The following is a 16,700-nucleotide window of genomic DNA, read 5'->3' on the forward strand; positions in this document are numbered from 1 at the left end:
ATATCCAAAATATACAAAGCACTCAAGAAGTTCGACTCCCAGAGAAACAAATAACCCTAAAAAATGGGGTACAGAGCTAAACAGAGAATTCTCAACTGAGGAATCTTGCACTTAAAGAAATGAAAGTCAAGAACAAAGATTATGCCCAAGTGTTATGCTACAGTCCTACTCAATAGGGGGAAGAGAATAATCTCTGGTTCTGACATGATTTCTTCTTACTCTTTTTTTGTTTCTCAGGAAACAAGTACCTCTGGTTCTCCTTGGCTGGCTTATGAAACTATCTGGGTACAGTTCAGACAAGGAGCATGTTTGAAGCAGTGGACTGGAAGAAAGTAGTGTACAAAAGTGGGTTAGGTAATCCGTTCAAACATTTCAACGTTAGATCTTTAGGACAGCAACTCTGGAGCCCAGGGCCTTGGGAACATGGCTGTTCTGTGGCTGCTGCTGCTAGTGGGGCTGCCCATTTTCTTACTGGGTGTCTTTATATAGGCTGTGGTAAAGCATTTTCATACAGCAGAAATTTCTTCCTCTTTACAGCATCCAGTCAAATTAAGGTTAATGCATTGTGTGGTGCTCTTCACGATTGCCTTGGTGAGTTTGCTCTTGCTGGAGTGGGGCACTATGAATTGGGGTGTTGTAACTTATTCTTTCTTCTCTTTTCTTTTCCTTCTCCTCTTTCTCTAGATTCCCACAAGATGAAGTCTGAGGAATCTCCCATGTTTCCTCTTTCTTTTTTTCCTTTCTCCTTTCCGTCTTCTCACTCATGGCCCCCTTTTTCCTTTCCTCCTCTTTTTTCTTTCTTTTTCTTTTTGAAATAAGCTCTTACAATCTAATCCAGCCTGATCTTGAGCCAACTGCTTCACTCTCCACTGCATCACCACACTTGGCTACTGGGCTTTTTGTCCCTGAAAATTGCAAATAAATTTCAGATGGAGTTACTGCCCACAAAGAGCCCATCATCCAAGAGTTTTGACCAACACCTTCATCCTCAACACCTTTCTCCCCTTTCTCCCCTTTCTTCCCATTTCCATGCTTCCAGGTGCTTCCTGAATTAGTGTGAGAGACCATGAAAGCAGAGATTAACTTGCTCAACTGTGTGCTGAACACAGGGCAGGCATTGTTAGCAGGCAAAATCATGCATGTTATAGAGTCACCAGGCTAGCCTGACTGCCCTATGTACCACATTTGGGGCTATGTACCACTGCTTTGTACCACAATTGGGGCTCAAGGTTGGGGGCAGGGATCAGCACGTGCCAATAGGTACATCAAGTATGAAAAGAATATGGAGGCAGGCAATTTGGAGAGACCTGATGTCTCAATACTCAGAGGATACTTGGTAGAGGCCATGTATTGACAGTTAATACCTTAGGAGACTGTTGAGAGGCACAGAGCATTTCTGCTCTGCTGTAACTGGCTGTGGGAGCCTCTTGTAACCACAGGTTTTTCTGCCCATGTCCCAGTTCCTGTATAACAACTCAGAGGCTTAATATTTGGTTAATAAATGCCCAGGTCTTAAGCTAGGTTGTTCTGCAACTAGCTTATAACTCAATTATCCCATTTATACTATTTTATGTCTGCCACATGGCTGATTACCTCATTAATTTCATAATCCAATTTCCCTCAAGTCCGGGTGGCTCAAGTTCTTACAGCTGACTGTTTCCCAGCGTTCCTCTCTTTGCCTGATGTATTACCTTCCAATTCTGCTTGAGCTTATTGGCCATTAGATTTTTATTGTCATGTGATTCTTCCACACAGTACACAAGGGATTATCCATACAGTCCCTTGGTTAATCTCCATGTCTCAGAGTCCTCATGGAGCAATGGTATTTTTCTCATGAGGCTGCTGAAAGGATTATATAAGTCTCATGGATTTTGATAAGTTGTAAAAACATATGTTCCTGTGCTGTTGGGATTTTTTATGATAAGCAAATGGACCATGTTAGATAAATAAGCAAGGTTAAGAATTTCAGGTGTGGCTAGAGCCCCAGCACTACACATGAGGGACTTGGGTTTCCAAACATCCCCCAAACACTTAGATCTTTCTACCAATTGGTGTTTTCTTTTTATGAAAAGGCCCCAACTCTCTGAATATTGATCATATTGTAAGAGTCAGAGGACCAGGATGCTACAAGTTAGTGTCTCCTAGACATAACATAGAAGCTACACCCATGAAATCTCAACTATGCCTGAGATGTGGCCATCTAAATAATGACAATTACACTTGCCATGCCAAAGTTGGTGGAGGAAATTTGACAAGGTCTCAACCCTAGATGAAGAACTATAGTTAATCAATGGCTATGGAGAATGGGCAGAAACAGTTTTCTCCAAGGGCAAGCTCTGTGATATGTTATCTACCCCAAGTGCTCACTTGTAATATGTCTACATAGGAGCAATACGAAATGGGATGTGTATGTGTGTGTGTGTGTAACAATAATAATTAGAGAAGAAGAGATCATGAATTTAAGAGGGAGTGAGGGGGAAGAAAGGGAAATGCAGGGGTAGAGATGGGATATAACTGATATACAGTACTCATGTATGAAATTCTCAAAATTTAAATAATAAAACCAAGAATAGCCCCTAAGCTATATACCCACAGTTGACAACTGCTATAGACTTTCTCAGAAGATTCACGGATGGTCTAGGATTATTTTTGTGGGGTGTTCTCGGCTTAAGAGGGCCCTGCCTCTTCTAGACTCCAAAGTCTTAGGGCATGCTGCCCTGCATGAAGGTGAAGAAGAAGAAATCCAGGTATTCTATTGTTCTGAGGACGCAGACAATGGAGGGATAAGAAATTTAAGGAGAAGAAAGAAACCTGGGAAGATTCTACAGTTCCCAAGTCAGAGTGTCCTCTTTCTCTCAGATATGTGTTTCACTTCCAGATGCTACAGGAATTAATCAACCAAAAGTCATCAAAAAAGATAAGAAAAGACACTTCATGTTCATCAAAGGAAAAATCATTTCTGGAAAACAAGGTGCACGGTGGAAACTTTTTAGACTAAGCATGGTGCAGGCTTGTGATCCCAGAACTTTTGAACAATAAAGAAGACAATGAGTTAAAGTTAGCCCCAGCTATATTATGAGTGTGACAGTAGCATGGGCCACACAAGATCCTGTCTCAAATACATAAAGATAAAGAAAAAAAGAAGGGAAAGAGGCATTTTATAGGAGTGAAAAATAAATAAAGAAAAAATTAAAAACAAGCTTCACAGAGCTTTATGTGAAGGACTCTGTCAAAACACACTGTTGAGGGGTATTCACCAGAGAAGACTGCTTAGAGATGGTTTTAAACAATGTAATGTCTTTATTAACTAGGTGGTGAATGCGATGGATGTTCCAGATCCCAGTATAGTACTGAGCCATTCTTAGCATGAACTTTCAAGCACAAAGACCATGTCTTGGGTTGACATACATCACTTAACAAGAGCATTTAACCAGAAACATAACTATAGAAGCTAAACAGGAAGGTTAGTTGCTGGGATCTAGCCAGGAACCACAGAGTAAACCAAAGCAGGCAATAAAAATGGGGCTATGGAGAGTCAGCAGTGACCAAAACTGCTTTACCTTTGGCAATTCTCTGTCGGTGATTGCATGACCAAAAAATGCTTACTTTTCATAATTTCCACCTTCTTCAACTCTCTGCTATTTGTCCAGAAGGCCCCTGGCTTCTGGCAATTTGACTCTTACTGATAGCAGCAGGGGATTAAAAAAAAGGCTGTTACTTGAGTTCTTTTCTGTAGGGCTTAAGGGCCCTTTGCTAGCCATGTAAGAGGCTTGGAATTCCTTTACTCTTCTTGAGCCAGAGAGAAAAGAAAAGGAAGAGAAAAGGTCAAGAATACACACACACACACACACACACACACACACACACACACACACACACATGCACGCACGCACACATGCATGCGTGGTGAATGGGGGAGAGTCCCAAAACCCACGTCTCATTTCTTCTCTCTGGCAATTTATACCTTCTTAGACAAAAGTTCTTCATAAAATTACCTCATTGATAAAATGTAACACAAAAGAAAAGTTGGAAATGATGTTGATAGTAAGTTCAAAGTAGTGTTTTGTTGTATATGCTCATTATAAGTTCAAAGCAACAGTTTTATATGCCCCTGCTTTATCATTGTGTACACCAGTGGCTTCATCTTTGGAACTTACCTAGAATTAATATTCTTTGTTGATTACAATTTTTCTCAAGCCTATTTCTCTTCTTAGTGCAATTTATGAAAGCTCATTATATTTCTTATTATGCAGCATTTACTTACTATCCTATGAGAAGGGGCCCATTCTTTTCTCAATTTCAACTTTATTACATCTTTTGGGCAAAACAACTAAAACCATCTCCTTAAACTTTTCTTCCTAGGATTATTTAAATCAAATCAGGAATGCTATAAAGTAATTAATTCATTTATACAATGTTAATTCATAAAAGTTCATCTTCTTGTTGATCTGCAGGAAATTTGTCCAGTAGGGTGGGTCATTGCCTAAGAATAATCATTAGGCTGGTAAGAATGGCAGGAAAAGATTATCAGCAGTGAGAAGCAATCCTAGGTTGAAGTCTCTGAGGACCCTGCATTTCAGAATGTACCCATCACATCCATACAAAATGGTGGGCCATATCCAGGAAACTCCAGGAAACTTGTTATACCCTTTCTCACGTGGCTTCTGTCAATTAGTATATTTTGAGACTTTCCAAGAAGTGTATGGACTTTGCTGGATTAAGTCTTTTCTTTCACTTTGGCTGCTGGTGCTGTCTACTTACTGAGTTTAAAATCCTGAATGTCACTTCTGTCATGGAGTCAGTTGTGCTAAGTGCTGGGGTCTGTTATAGTACCACTACAAGTATCTTACCAAGTCCCTGGAGACAACGACATTCTTTGAAGTGGTCATTGATGTGAAGGTTGCTACAAATAACTCCATTCCTATTACAAGAAGTAAAAAATTGGAAGATGCAGTTAAGAGTTGGAGCCCTAGCCTAAAATATGTGACACAGTAGGCTTCAAACCATCACTAACATTACACACACACACACACACACACACACACACACACACACACACACACACACACAAAAAAAAGATTAAAGAAGCACAATTCATTTTACAGAACGTTTTTCAATAGTGTTTTAGTATCTCTCTAATGTTTGATATATATATAATAATGGCACAGTTATACTGATATTTATTGTAGTAATTATCTAACCATGTACTCTATCTCTGCCCTAGAACTAGGCCATGAAAGATGTTCATACAAAGCAATACCTTTACAATATATGTCATAACTTCGCAGGATACATGGCTTTGAGTGTTATGTGATTCTCCATTATTTAAAATTCCTGAACAACAGTGTATATTATTCTAGAGTGGAGACTAAGAGTGCACTGGTATTTGATCATTCCCATGAGAGTGTTCTGGTTTGCTGGAAGAAATATGTGTAGATGTTCATATACTTTTCCAGCAGTTTTTAGGCTATCTTTATTAAAGTCTGGTTGTATGGTGGAGACATTAGGAAAGGAGCAGGTATCCACACAAGGAAGAAAAGCATGGTGGCTTTTACAAGGATATCATTCCCTAAGTAGGGTATCTATCTCATTTGAAGCTATCTGCTTGGGTTGTGGTAAAGAGTATCTCAGGAAAAGACAGATAGACCACAGGGAATGGGAACATATGGCGAGATGGAAACAACCTGGACCAAGGAGAACCAAGTTGATATCAAGGCATTCAGAGTTGAGCTTCTGATGGAATCATCACAGAACATAGTGTTCTGGATGGGTGCTAGATCATCTCTGCCTTGTAGGATTACTCATAGCTTTCCAGTTTCAGCAGAAAAATAATTGAGCTTCCCATTGGGAAGTCTGTCCATGAGGGAAATACACTGGGGCACCCTGCTGGACTCTGGACTAAAACAATCAACCAAGATCTAGAGTTGGTCCTCTCAGACTCATCAGTAAGACTTTCTACAACTTCTTCTTAGTCTCCCACCTCCTCCTTCAGTTATTTTCATGGACATCAGTTTCTCATTTTCAAAAAAAGAAAGATTGGAACTCCATGATAATGCTCAGTATTTTCCATGGAATCTCATGGTATATTTCAGCTTTGAAACCATATCTATTTGATTTCAACCCCAAACTCATTACAGTTCATCAGTTACAACTTACTGAACAACTCTGAACAAGACACTTTGATATTGTTATGCCTCCTATGTTATGCCTCCCATGATATGTTATTGTTTCCATTCTGTCTCGGAGGAAATGCTTACACTTGATTTAGAAAGATCAAATAAGTAAATAATTGAACCAATGGCACAATATAGGTACTTTGTAAGTACTGGCTGCGATAATTTTTGTTGATGTTAACCTATCATACTGTTTTCCTCATGACAAAGAAATACCCCAAGTGTGAAGTCCTTGGAGGACACAGTCCAGTGACTATGATATATTGATCACATACCCCATGATACCCTGTAATGTTTCGTGAAATACGGTTACAGTTTACAATAGCAAAGATTTATCAGAGTGAACATATTAGCTTAAAAATCACATTGGAGTACCAGTGAATTGGTCCATTGAGTAAAAGCTCTCTCCACAAAACCTGGTGCATAGAATTCAATCCCTGAGACCCATGTGGTAGAAGGAGATCACTACACCTAATCTGTCTTCTGACAGTCTTGCATGTGCTGGGACATAATTGCATTTAAATTACACCCCCCCAAAAATAAGTGAAAACAGAAAACTAAAAGCTCATTTGTGAAAAGTGTACAAGCCTCTTTTCCCTTCTGTGGATCCTATAATATATCCCTAATCAATTATACATAACTTCTTTTTATTACTGACACACACAGGGTAAGCATACTCCATAACCAGAAACTGTGGATTATGATGAGCGCTGACAGTGATGGAAAACTGTCTTTATCATCTCAGGCTACCTACAGTCTTTCAGAAAGCAAAAGATGGCTATTGTTCTGGTCTCCTTTCTGTTGCTGTAATGAAACACTCTGACCAAAACCAATTTAGCGTAGGAAAGGATTCACTTCAGACTACAGCTCTAGGTCAGAGTCAACCATTGAAGTCACTGGAGGAATTGAAGCAGGGATTTGAAGCAGAAATCATGGAGAAACACTGCTTCCTGGACTGCTCAAAGGCTCATGCTTATGAAACTTTCTATATAGCCCAGGACCACCTACCAGGGAATGGAAGTACCTATAGTGGGGTGAATCATCCTACATCAATTAACAATTAAGACCCCCCCACAGTCATCTCTTCAGGACAATCTGATCTTTTTAATCTATCAACTGAATCTCTGTTTTTAGGCAACTCTAGAATGTGTCAGTTGACAGTTAAGGGACACCCAGGTTAGGGCTACTGCCTGTGACACTCAGCTTCATCTCACTTAATGACTTCCTGCTACTCAAGCTTAGGCTGGTTTGTCCTTCAGTCTTTTTTTTTCTTCTACTCTAAGGATACCACAGACAGGGTGATGTACAGACAATATAAGTTAGTCTCTTTCATTGGATTTGTTTGGAAAAACCCAAGAACAAGGTATCAGCAATGAGCCTTCTTTGTGTCATCCCTCAGTAGAAAGACAAGTGTGCTTATGTTTAAAGAACAAAAAGTTCCAGCTGAACTGGCTCCTCAGGAGCCTAAGTCAGAATTAATGATTTCATTCTTTTCCATTGTGGATTTAAACCATACATGGGGATAGCATGTCACCACCACTTAAATAATCCATTTCTTTCTCTTTTTTCTTTTATTGAATATTTTCTTTACTTACATTTCAAATGTTATTCCCTTTCCTGTTTTATACTCTGGAAAATCCCCACCCCATCTCCTTATCCCTTGTCTTCCTGCCCTGGCACTCCCCTACACTGGGGCATTTAGCTTTCACAGGACCAAAGGCCTCTCCTCCCATTGATGCCTGACAAGGCCCATCCTTTGCTACATATGCCGCTGGAGTATTCCATGTGTACTCTTGGTTAGTGGTTTAGTCCCTAGGAGCTCTGGGGTGTCTGGTTGTATTGTTGTTCTTACAATGGGGTTGCAAACCCCCTCAGCTAACTCAGTCTTTTCTCTAACTCCTCCATTGGGGACCCCATTCTCAATCCAATGGTTGGCTGTGAGCATCCATCTCTGCATTTGTCAGGCTCTGGCATAGCCTCTCAAGAGACAGCTATATCAGGCTCTTGTCAGCATACACCTCTTGTCATCCCCAATAGTGACTGGTTTTGGTGACTGCATGTGGGATGTATCCCCATGTTTGGCAGTATGTTCCATCTCTTAGCACTCACAATGGCAATGACATTTCAACATAAGTTTGAAGGGAAAGAAACACTCAAGTCACAGCAACATCATCATTCAGTAAGAGCCTTTTAAAAAGAAAAGTGTGAACTGCCTTCATTATATAAAAAAGTGCAAAGCTAGTTGTATGCCCATGAGATTAGTGCGTATGCAGGAGACATGTGAGAAATGGTAAATAGATTAAAAGGTAGCTGCAGCATCTACCCTCTTGACCCTTAATCCCTACCTTCACACTCTCATTTTCCTTCCAACAGGGTAATATATTACAGAAACTGAGAATCTGCTCTATGCCCAGCTTCATTAAATTTCTTCATGATTTAAGGGGCAGAAAGAAGGACCCTACATTAGTGGTGACCAACATGCATTTTGGGACAATCCCTGTGAGACTGTTCCAGCCCAAGGCAGTGTCTTCCAACCTCCAGAGAGGCATCCTCTTCTTCCATGGAGGGGGTGCCCTTTTTGGTAGCCTGAGTGAGTAGTTTCCACGTGGGATGGGAGAGAATTTCCTGATGACAGAGGGAATGCTGCATACATTTACACCAGGATCCTTTGTGGTGAAGTCCAAACAAGTGGAAGTAGGTGCTTTTGTTAAAGAACATAGATGGAAAGATTGGGGCTCACATCAGCCAGAGGGGTTGTAGCCTCCTTGGCAGTATTTCCCATATTAGTCTATCTCCAGGTTGCAACATCAATATCTGGGTGGGGCTATCATGGCACCGAGTATGACTCCTTTTCTCCACTCACAGCAATGGTTAATCTTGTCTTTTCCCAATGGCCACGTACTCACATGCTTCCCTCAGCTTAGCTGGATCACTGTAGTGCAACCCATTTATTCTTTCCCACCCTCTCCATCTCTGCTCCCCCAAACTGATAGATCTACTTTTCATCTTTCTATTAGTCTTGTCTTCCCAAGAGAAGAATCCTTAAAAACACACTTCAGAGCCCATCACTGCTCCTTTGTAGCCTCTCCTGTGCACCTTCATGCTCTCTCCCATTTGCATACCATTGCCTCTCCCTGACCTTGACATACTGAAACACTTGGACTCTGAACTTCAGAGAAGGGATATCATCCATATTCGCTATAGTAGCTGACGTCCATGGGAGCGTTGTGGGAAGTTCTGTGCTCTCATCACATCTATTTAACAATTGACCTTTTTTTTTTTACAGACCTTTACCATCGCCTGTGCAGTTTCCTGGCCCGGGAGACAGACTCGGTATTGCTTTCAGTGGGGTGAGTGGCCTGAGAGCCCTGAACAGTTGATTATTTTTTGACTAGAGATCACCAAAAGGAACCCAGAGATGGTGTTTCTCTTGTACATAGTCCCATATAAAAGAATACACCAAGTTCAAAACAACAGAAGCCTAGAAAGATGCCCATTGCTTTGAGAACATTTATGTGGCAATGTGATTTTTGAGATTAGAGTACACCATTCCAATCTGGTGAATCACTTTGCGGTAAGTAAATGAGCCTTAAGAAAACAGCGTGGTTTGAAGAACCTAGTATAAAACCTTGGTTAAAAAAACTTACTATAGGTTAATATTTCTTTGTGGAGTTAAATTAATTAAAACCAAAAGACTGTTACTGGACCTGGATGACACTCATCCTCTTAAAAATCACATTAGAAGAAGTTTTTATGTGAAGTTGCTTTGAAGAGCAGAGAATCCCTCAGGCTCTCTTCGACAAGTTGGAAGCTTAGCTGTGTAAGGTTGTCCATTCCTGCCAGTACCTTTCTCATTGTTTGAGTACAGAGAAAGAGGACACTACTGAATGGTACCATGACATCTTTTGCAGCACATTAATGTTTTTAGTTTTTCCTTTCTTTCCAAGCTATGCATTTTGCATTTTTTAGGCTCCATTTGCTCTTTTTTTTTCAATGAAAATCATGAGGATAACCAGTAATAATAGTCATGCTACAACTCAATTTTATGCTGTGTTAAAATTTCCTGCTTCTATGAAATTAATCTGTTACTTTAAAATTTAAACTCATGTAAATTCTCAGAACATGAGTAGAAAATAGCTAGATTCTTTGTTAAACTGTCACATGAATAACCTATATCCAGGTTACAATCTTTACTCTCCTCTGAATCCTCTCGAGTCTGTCCCCTACATTTTGTGTTACCCTAAGCACCACCGCCTTTCCAACTTTTACTGAAACAGTCTGTTATCTCTGCTAATGATACACAATTATCTTTTCCTTATTTCTTCATTCTTCTCTCATACAATAAATTCTGACTGTCACTTCACCTCCCTCCCCTTTTCCAAGTTCCCCTCCTCACCTCCCTTCTCCCCCAGATCCAGTTTTCTCCTCCCTTTCAGAAATGAGCACAATGACGAGTGATAAGGCATAAAAAGATATAGTAAGACTAAGAATAAACCCTCACATTCAGACTAGAAGAGGCAACCCAATAGGAGGAAAAGGGACTTATAAGTAGGCAAAAGAGTCAGAGACACCCGTTCTCCAATGTTAGAAGTCCCACAAAGCATCAACAGTATGTATGCAGAGGACCTAGTACCCCTAGGACCCCTGTAGCCTCCATGATTGCCATTTCACTTTCTGTGAGACCCTATGAGCCCTGCTTAGTTGATTCTGTAAGTTATGCTCTCTTCTCCAGGTGTCCTCAATCCCTCTGTCTCCTACAATCCTCAGCCCATTCTTCTACTGTGTTCCCCAAGCTCCACCTAATGTTTCTCTGTGGCTCTCTGTATTTATTCCCACTGGTGCTTGAGGAAGCCTCTCTGAAAATGATTTAGCTAGACGCATATCTCTGAGTATAGCAGAATATCATTAGGAATCATTTAGTTGACATTTGGAAGCGTTGTTCATATTTGGTTCAGATCCTGGGTCTCTGTGCCTAGGATTTAGCCTCTAGTTCCTGGCCATCTGGGCAGTGTCAGGCATGAACTCTCTCTCATGGCTTAGGTCTCAAATTAAGCAAATCATTCACACAATGACTTTGAAAGTCCAAAATTCTAGCCTTCCCCCTCAAAAGAATAGTGTGGTTGGAATTTTTACAGCAAAAAACCCTACACGAAGACAGGATTTATTTTAGTTTGTGATTCCTGAGGGTCAGAGTCTATAAGGGAGGAGGAGAGGCATGGTAGCCAGAAGCTGTGAGATCACATCTCAACTGCACATGAAAAGCAGAGAGAATAAAAACAGAAATCAGGGTAATGTTACAGATTATTAAAGCCTGCCCCCAGTGACATACTTCCTCCAGCAAGATTTTCTCTCTCTCTCTCTTTAACGGAGCTGGGGACTGAATTAGATTTCTCCACTGAGAGGAGAGGATGATGATGATTAAAATAACCGCCAGCTTTCCCTTTGTAAACGGGTATGCTGTGTTTCCTCTTTCTTCCTTAGGTACCACAAGCTTCCTGACTACCATCACCCTATCATCCTTATGGATTGCATGAATGCCACCATCCTCTTTCTGAAGGCCCTGGAAACCTATGGAGTGGACCCATCTCGGGTGGTGCTCTGTGGAGAGAGCATTGGAGGTTGGTCTGTGGCCTTCATCACCCAGAACTTGGTCAGTAGCCCCAATCTCCCCCAGATCTGGGCTCAAGTCTTAATTGATCCATTTTTGCAATGCATTAATTTCCTCTTACCATCTTATCAACAGAATAAAAATATCCCATTTCTTACCACAGACCTTATGATTACACTTTTGTGTAAATACATGGCTATTGACCTCTCTTGGAGAGATGCCTTGTTGACAGGTGCTGTTATACCTCTGGACAAATGGAAGAAATACAGAAAATGGCTCAACTCTGACAATATCCCCAGAAGGTTCTGGAGCCAAAATACACAACCTGAGTTTCTTGGATGTTTTAATGAGGCTGCCTATCTAGAAACAAAACACATTTTTAAAACAGAAGTTTCACCTATCATAGCAGACGATAAGACCATTGCTCAGCTTCCTGAGACATTTCTAGTGAGTTGTGAGAATGACGTAGTTCGTGACGATGTCTTGCTTTATAAGAAGCATTTGGAAGACCAGGGAGTTCCTGTGACCTGGTACCATGCGAACGATGGCTTTCATGGATGCCTAGTAATATTTGATAGAAAATTTTTATCTTTCCCCTGCTCTATGAAAATAGTAAACACTGTTGTCAGTTACATAAAGAGCATATGATAGTCACTCTGGTCTTTGAGTGTAGTGAAATAAAAATGTCCTGTGCAGTAGTTGTTTGAGCTTTATTTTTCGGAGGGAGGAGATTATACACTGTGTAGAGTCTAAGAGAGAAGGATGAAGTAGCAGCAAAGAACTAATGGGTTTATAGTAAAGAAAATCCATCATGTGCATTTATAATGATAATTTTCCATGTTATATCTTACAATATCATCTGCTACTGACACTTAGGTTACATAAACATAAGAGTGAAGAAATATGTCTGAGACTTTTGTGTCGTTCTTTCATTAGGACATTTAAACTTACACGATGGATATTAATCAAAAATGAAAGATGATAAGATCAAAATAAAAACTAAACTCAATGTATATAGCTACATGTGAAAATTGTGCAGAAACAGAATATCACATTTTCAATAACACTAGAAGAGGAACAATGCCTGGATGTAAATTTAAACAGGAATTGTAACAGAGCATAACCAAGAAGTTCAGATTTCTCATAATAGATACCGTAGAGTTTTATTGCTGTGAACCACAAGTATAGCAGCTCATATAAAGGAAAACATTTAATTAGGCTGGCTTAAAATTCCAGAGGTTTACTCCACTATGATCATGGTAGGAGTCATTACAACATGCAGACAGATGAAGAAGTCTGACTTCTTGGTGCTGCAGGAGAAGCTGAAAGTTCTACATCAGCAGTCAACAGAAAGTGAACTGGCTTGACCTTCTGAGACCTCAAATCGCATTTCGTACAGTGCACTTCCTGCCACAAAGCCACACTATGCTGTCTTCTGTCTGTTTTTACACCAGTGACACACTATTATTACATAAAACAGACAATAGAACAAAATAGAAAACCCAAGCCTGCATGCTCGTCCATCCATTTTTGTCAAATATGTCAAAAATATACACCAATAGACCCAGAAATAAAACCTATGGTCACTTGATCTTTGACAATGGAGCTAAAACCATCAAGTGGAAAAAAGACAGCATTTTCAACAAATGTTGCTCATTCAACTGGCTGTCAGCATGTAGAAGAATGAAAATTGATCCGTTTTTATCACCCTGTACAAAGTTTAAGTCCAAGTAGATTAAGCACCTCCACATAAAACCAGATACACTCAAACTAATAGAAGAAAAAAATGGGGAAGAGCCTCGAACACATGGGAACTGGGAGAAATTTTCTGAACAGAACAGCAATGACTTAGGCTCTAAGAGCAAGAATCGACAAATGGGACTTCATAAAATTGCAAAGCTTCTGTAAGGCAAAAGACACTATCATTAGGACAAAATAGCAACCAATATATTGGGAAAATATCTTTACTAATCCTATATCTGATAGAGGGTTAATATCTAATAGATACAAAGAATTAAAAAAAGTTAGCCTTCAGAGAATCAAAAAACCCTATTAAAATTGGCTACAGAGCTAAACAAAGAATTCTCAGCTGAGGAATATCAAATCGTTGAGAAGCACCTAAAGAAATGCTCAACATCTTTAGTCATCAGGGAAATAGAAATGAAAACAATTCTAAGATTCCACCTCACACCAATCAGGGTGGCTAAGATCAAAACCTCAGGTGACAACAGATGCTGGCAAGGATGTGGTAAAGAGGAACAGTCCTCCATTGTTAGTGGAATTGCAAGCTGGTGCAACCACTCTGGAAATCAGTCTGGAGTTTCCTCAGAAAATTGGACTTAGTACTACCGGAGGACCCAGATATACCACTCCTGGGCATATACCCAAATGGTGCTCCAACATATAACAAGGACACATGCTCCACTATGTTCATAGCAGTCTTATTCATAATAGCCAGAGGCTGGAAAGAACCCAGATGTCCCTCAACTGAGGAATGGATACAGAAAATGTGGCACATTTACACAATGGAGTACTACTAAGCTATTAAAAACAATGACTTCATGAAATTCATTGGCAAATGGATGGAACTAGAAAATGTCATATTCGTCGATATTAGCCCTAAAGCTTGGATTACTCAAGATACAATCTACAGACCACAAGAAGCTTAAGAAGAAGAACAACCAAAGTGGGGTGCTTTAGTCCTTTTTAGAAAGGGAAACAAAAATATCCATAGAAAGAAATACAGAGACAAAATTTAGAGCAGAGACTGAAGAAAAGACCATCAGAGACTGCCTCACCTAGGGATCGAGCCCATATACATATGGCCACCCAATCCAGACAACATTGCTGATGCCAAAACATGCATGCTGCCAGAACTCTGATATAGCTGTCTCCTGAGAGGCTTTGCCAGAACATTACAAATACAGAGGCAAATGCTTGTTGCCAACCATTGAATTGAGAATGGGGTCCCCATTGGAGGAGTTGGAGAAAGAATTGAAGGAGCTGAAGGGGTTTGCAACACCTTAAGAACAACAATACCAACCAACTAGAGCTCCCAGGGACTAAACCACTACCCAAAAAGTACACATGGACAGACCCATGGCTCCAGGTGCATATGTAGCAGAGGATGTTCTTCTTAGGCACCAATGGGAGGAGAAGCCCTTGGTCCTGCTAAGGCCTGATGCCCCAGTATAGGGGAATGTCAGGGCAGGAGGCCGGAAGGGATGGGTAGGTAGGTGGGAGAATACTGTCATAGAAGAGGGAAGGGGCCTGGGATGGGGGTTTACGTACAGGAAACCAGGATAGGGGATATAATTTGAAATGTAAATTTTAAAAAATACCTAATAAAAATAAAATAAAATAAAAAGAACTCAGGCAGGCAGTGAAGGAAGACAGTACCCATGAACCCCAAAGCAAATCTCTTCTACAGAGCCATATTGCCCACCTAAACAAGCCCAAGCATGGGGCAGGCTCACCCTGCCCTCAGGTTCAGAAGATTCCCTTTCCCTGCTGTCTCTCTGTCAAAAGCAAGGAGAACCCCTATCTGATTTTATTTTCAGAACGAGAATGAACCTAAAAAGAAAAATCCCAATCCCTACAGCCAAAGATCTTCTTAAAACCACTGTATATGAAGGTATGAATTCTGAATCTAGACTAGCTTGCTAGGGTCTTTAGGAGGAGCACCATGATAGGTGGATTGTAGCAAAACTACATCAAACCAGATTACATCTGTGTCTCAGACATTTGTGGCAGCACTAAAAACGGAAGGAAACTGCTTCAAATGTCGAGAGACAGAACATTGGAAAAATAATTGCCTACAACACTCCCTACCCATAACAGATCCTAATGGTCGAAGAAAATTTGTCCCTGATACAGGAATACAGGAAAGGTTTTCATTGGAAAAGATATTGTACCTTCCTGTATGATAAGGTCAGTAAGCCACTGGAGCCTTTAAACTTCAGAGGGGGCAGTCCTCAGCTCTGAAAGTATAAGGAACAGCTGCTCCCATAGAAGCCTTATGGTGTCCAGCATCCCACCCAAAATTAACCATTAAAATAGATAATGAGTCATTCAAGTGCCTTATTGAAACCTGAGCAGACAAGACAATCTTTTTTTTTGGTAAAGATTTATTTATTTATTATATATAAGTACACTGTAGCTGTCTTCAGACACACCAGAAGAGGGCATCAGATCCCATTACAGATGGTTGTGAGCCACCATGTGGTTGCTGGGATTTGAACTCAGGACCTCTGGAAGAGCAGTCAGTGCTCTTAACCACTGAGCCATCTCTCCAGCCCCAGACAAGACAATCTTAAGACAAGAGATCACATGTGACTGGCAACTGATCCCTGGACCCCAGCTCCTAGGCATAGAGGTATCTCTCATGCATTTATCACCAAACAGGCCTACAGGTGGGAGGAGCCTGGTAGAGCTACCATCCTTATATGATCCCTGGTAGCTCAAGTAGCCACCAGTCTTCTAGGAAGAGATATCTTACAAGCCCTAGAGGTACTGTTTATGACCCAATCAGAAAGAGACCACATCAAGATAGAACACATTACCTATAAAGAATGTTATACCCAAGGAGACCCTAAAAATCCTTCTCCAATTCTAGGGGCTAGTGTTAGATTTGATACTCCCTGCCTTGATTGGCACTCCAATGAAGCCATTTGGGTACCACAGTGACCGCTATCAAGGGAGAAGCTTAAAGCTCTCACATAGCTGGTAGAAGGACAGCTTCTACTACAACACATCCTCCTCTCCCGCAGTCCATGAAACACCCTGTGTTCACTAGAAAAATGAGCTCAGGGGGATGGAGACTGATACAAGATTTGAGAGGAATTAACTATACCATGAGAAGCTGGGGATCTCTCCAAAGGGGACTGCCTCACATCTCAGCCACCCTACCAATGCCCCTC

The 16,700-nt window shown here is 40.7% G+C and overlaps 1 pseudogene; it reads left to right on the top strand.

Moving 5' to 3' along the window:
- The first annotated feature begins 423 nt into the window (after window positions 1–423).
- LOC116897832 lies at window positions 424–12,429 on the top strand (annotated as a pseudogene).
- The last annotated feature ends 4,271 nt before the right edge of the window (window positions 12,430–16,700 follow it).

Source organism: Rattus rattus, chromosome 4 (genome assembly GCF_011064425.1).
Source record: "Rattus rattus isolate New Zealand chromosome 4, Rrattus_CSIRO_v1, whole genome shotgun sequence".
Classification (NCBI taxonomy): domain Eukaryota; kingdom Metazoa; phylum Chordata; class Mammalia; order Rodentia; family Muridae; genus Rattus; species Rattus rattus.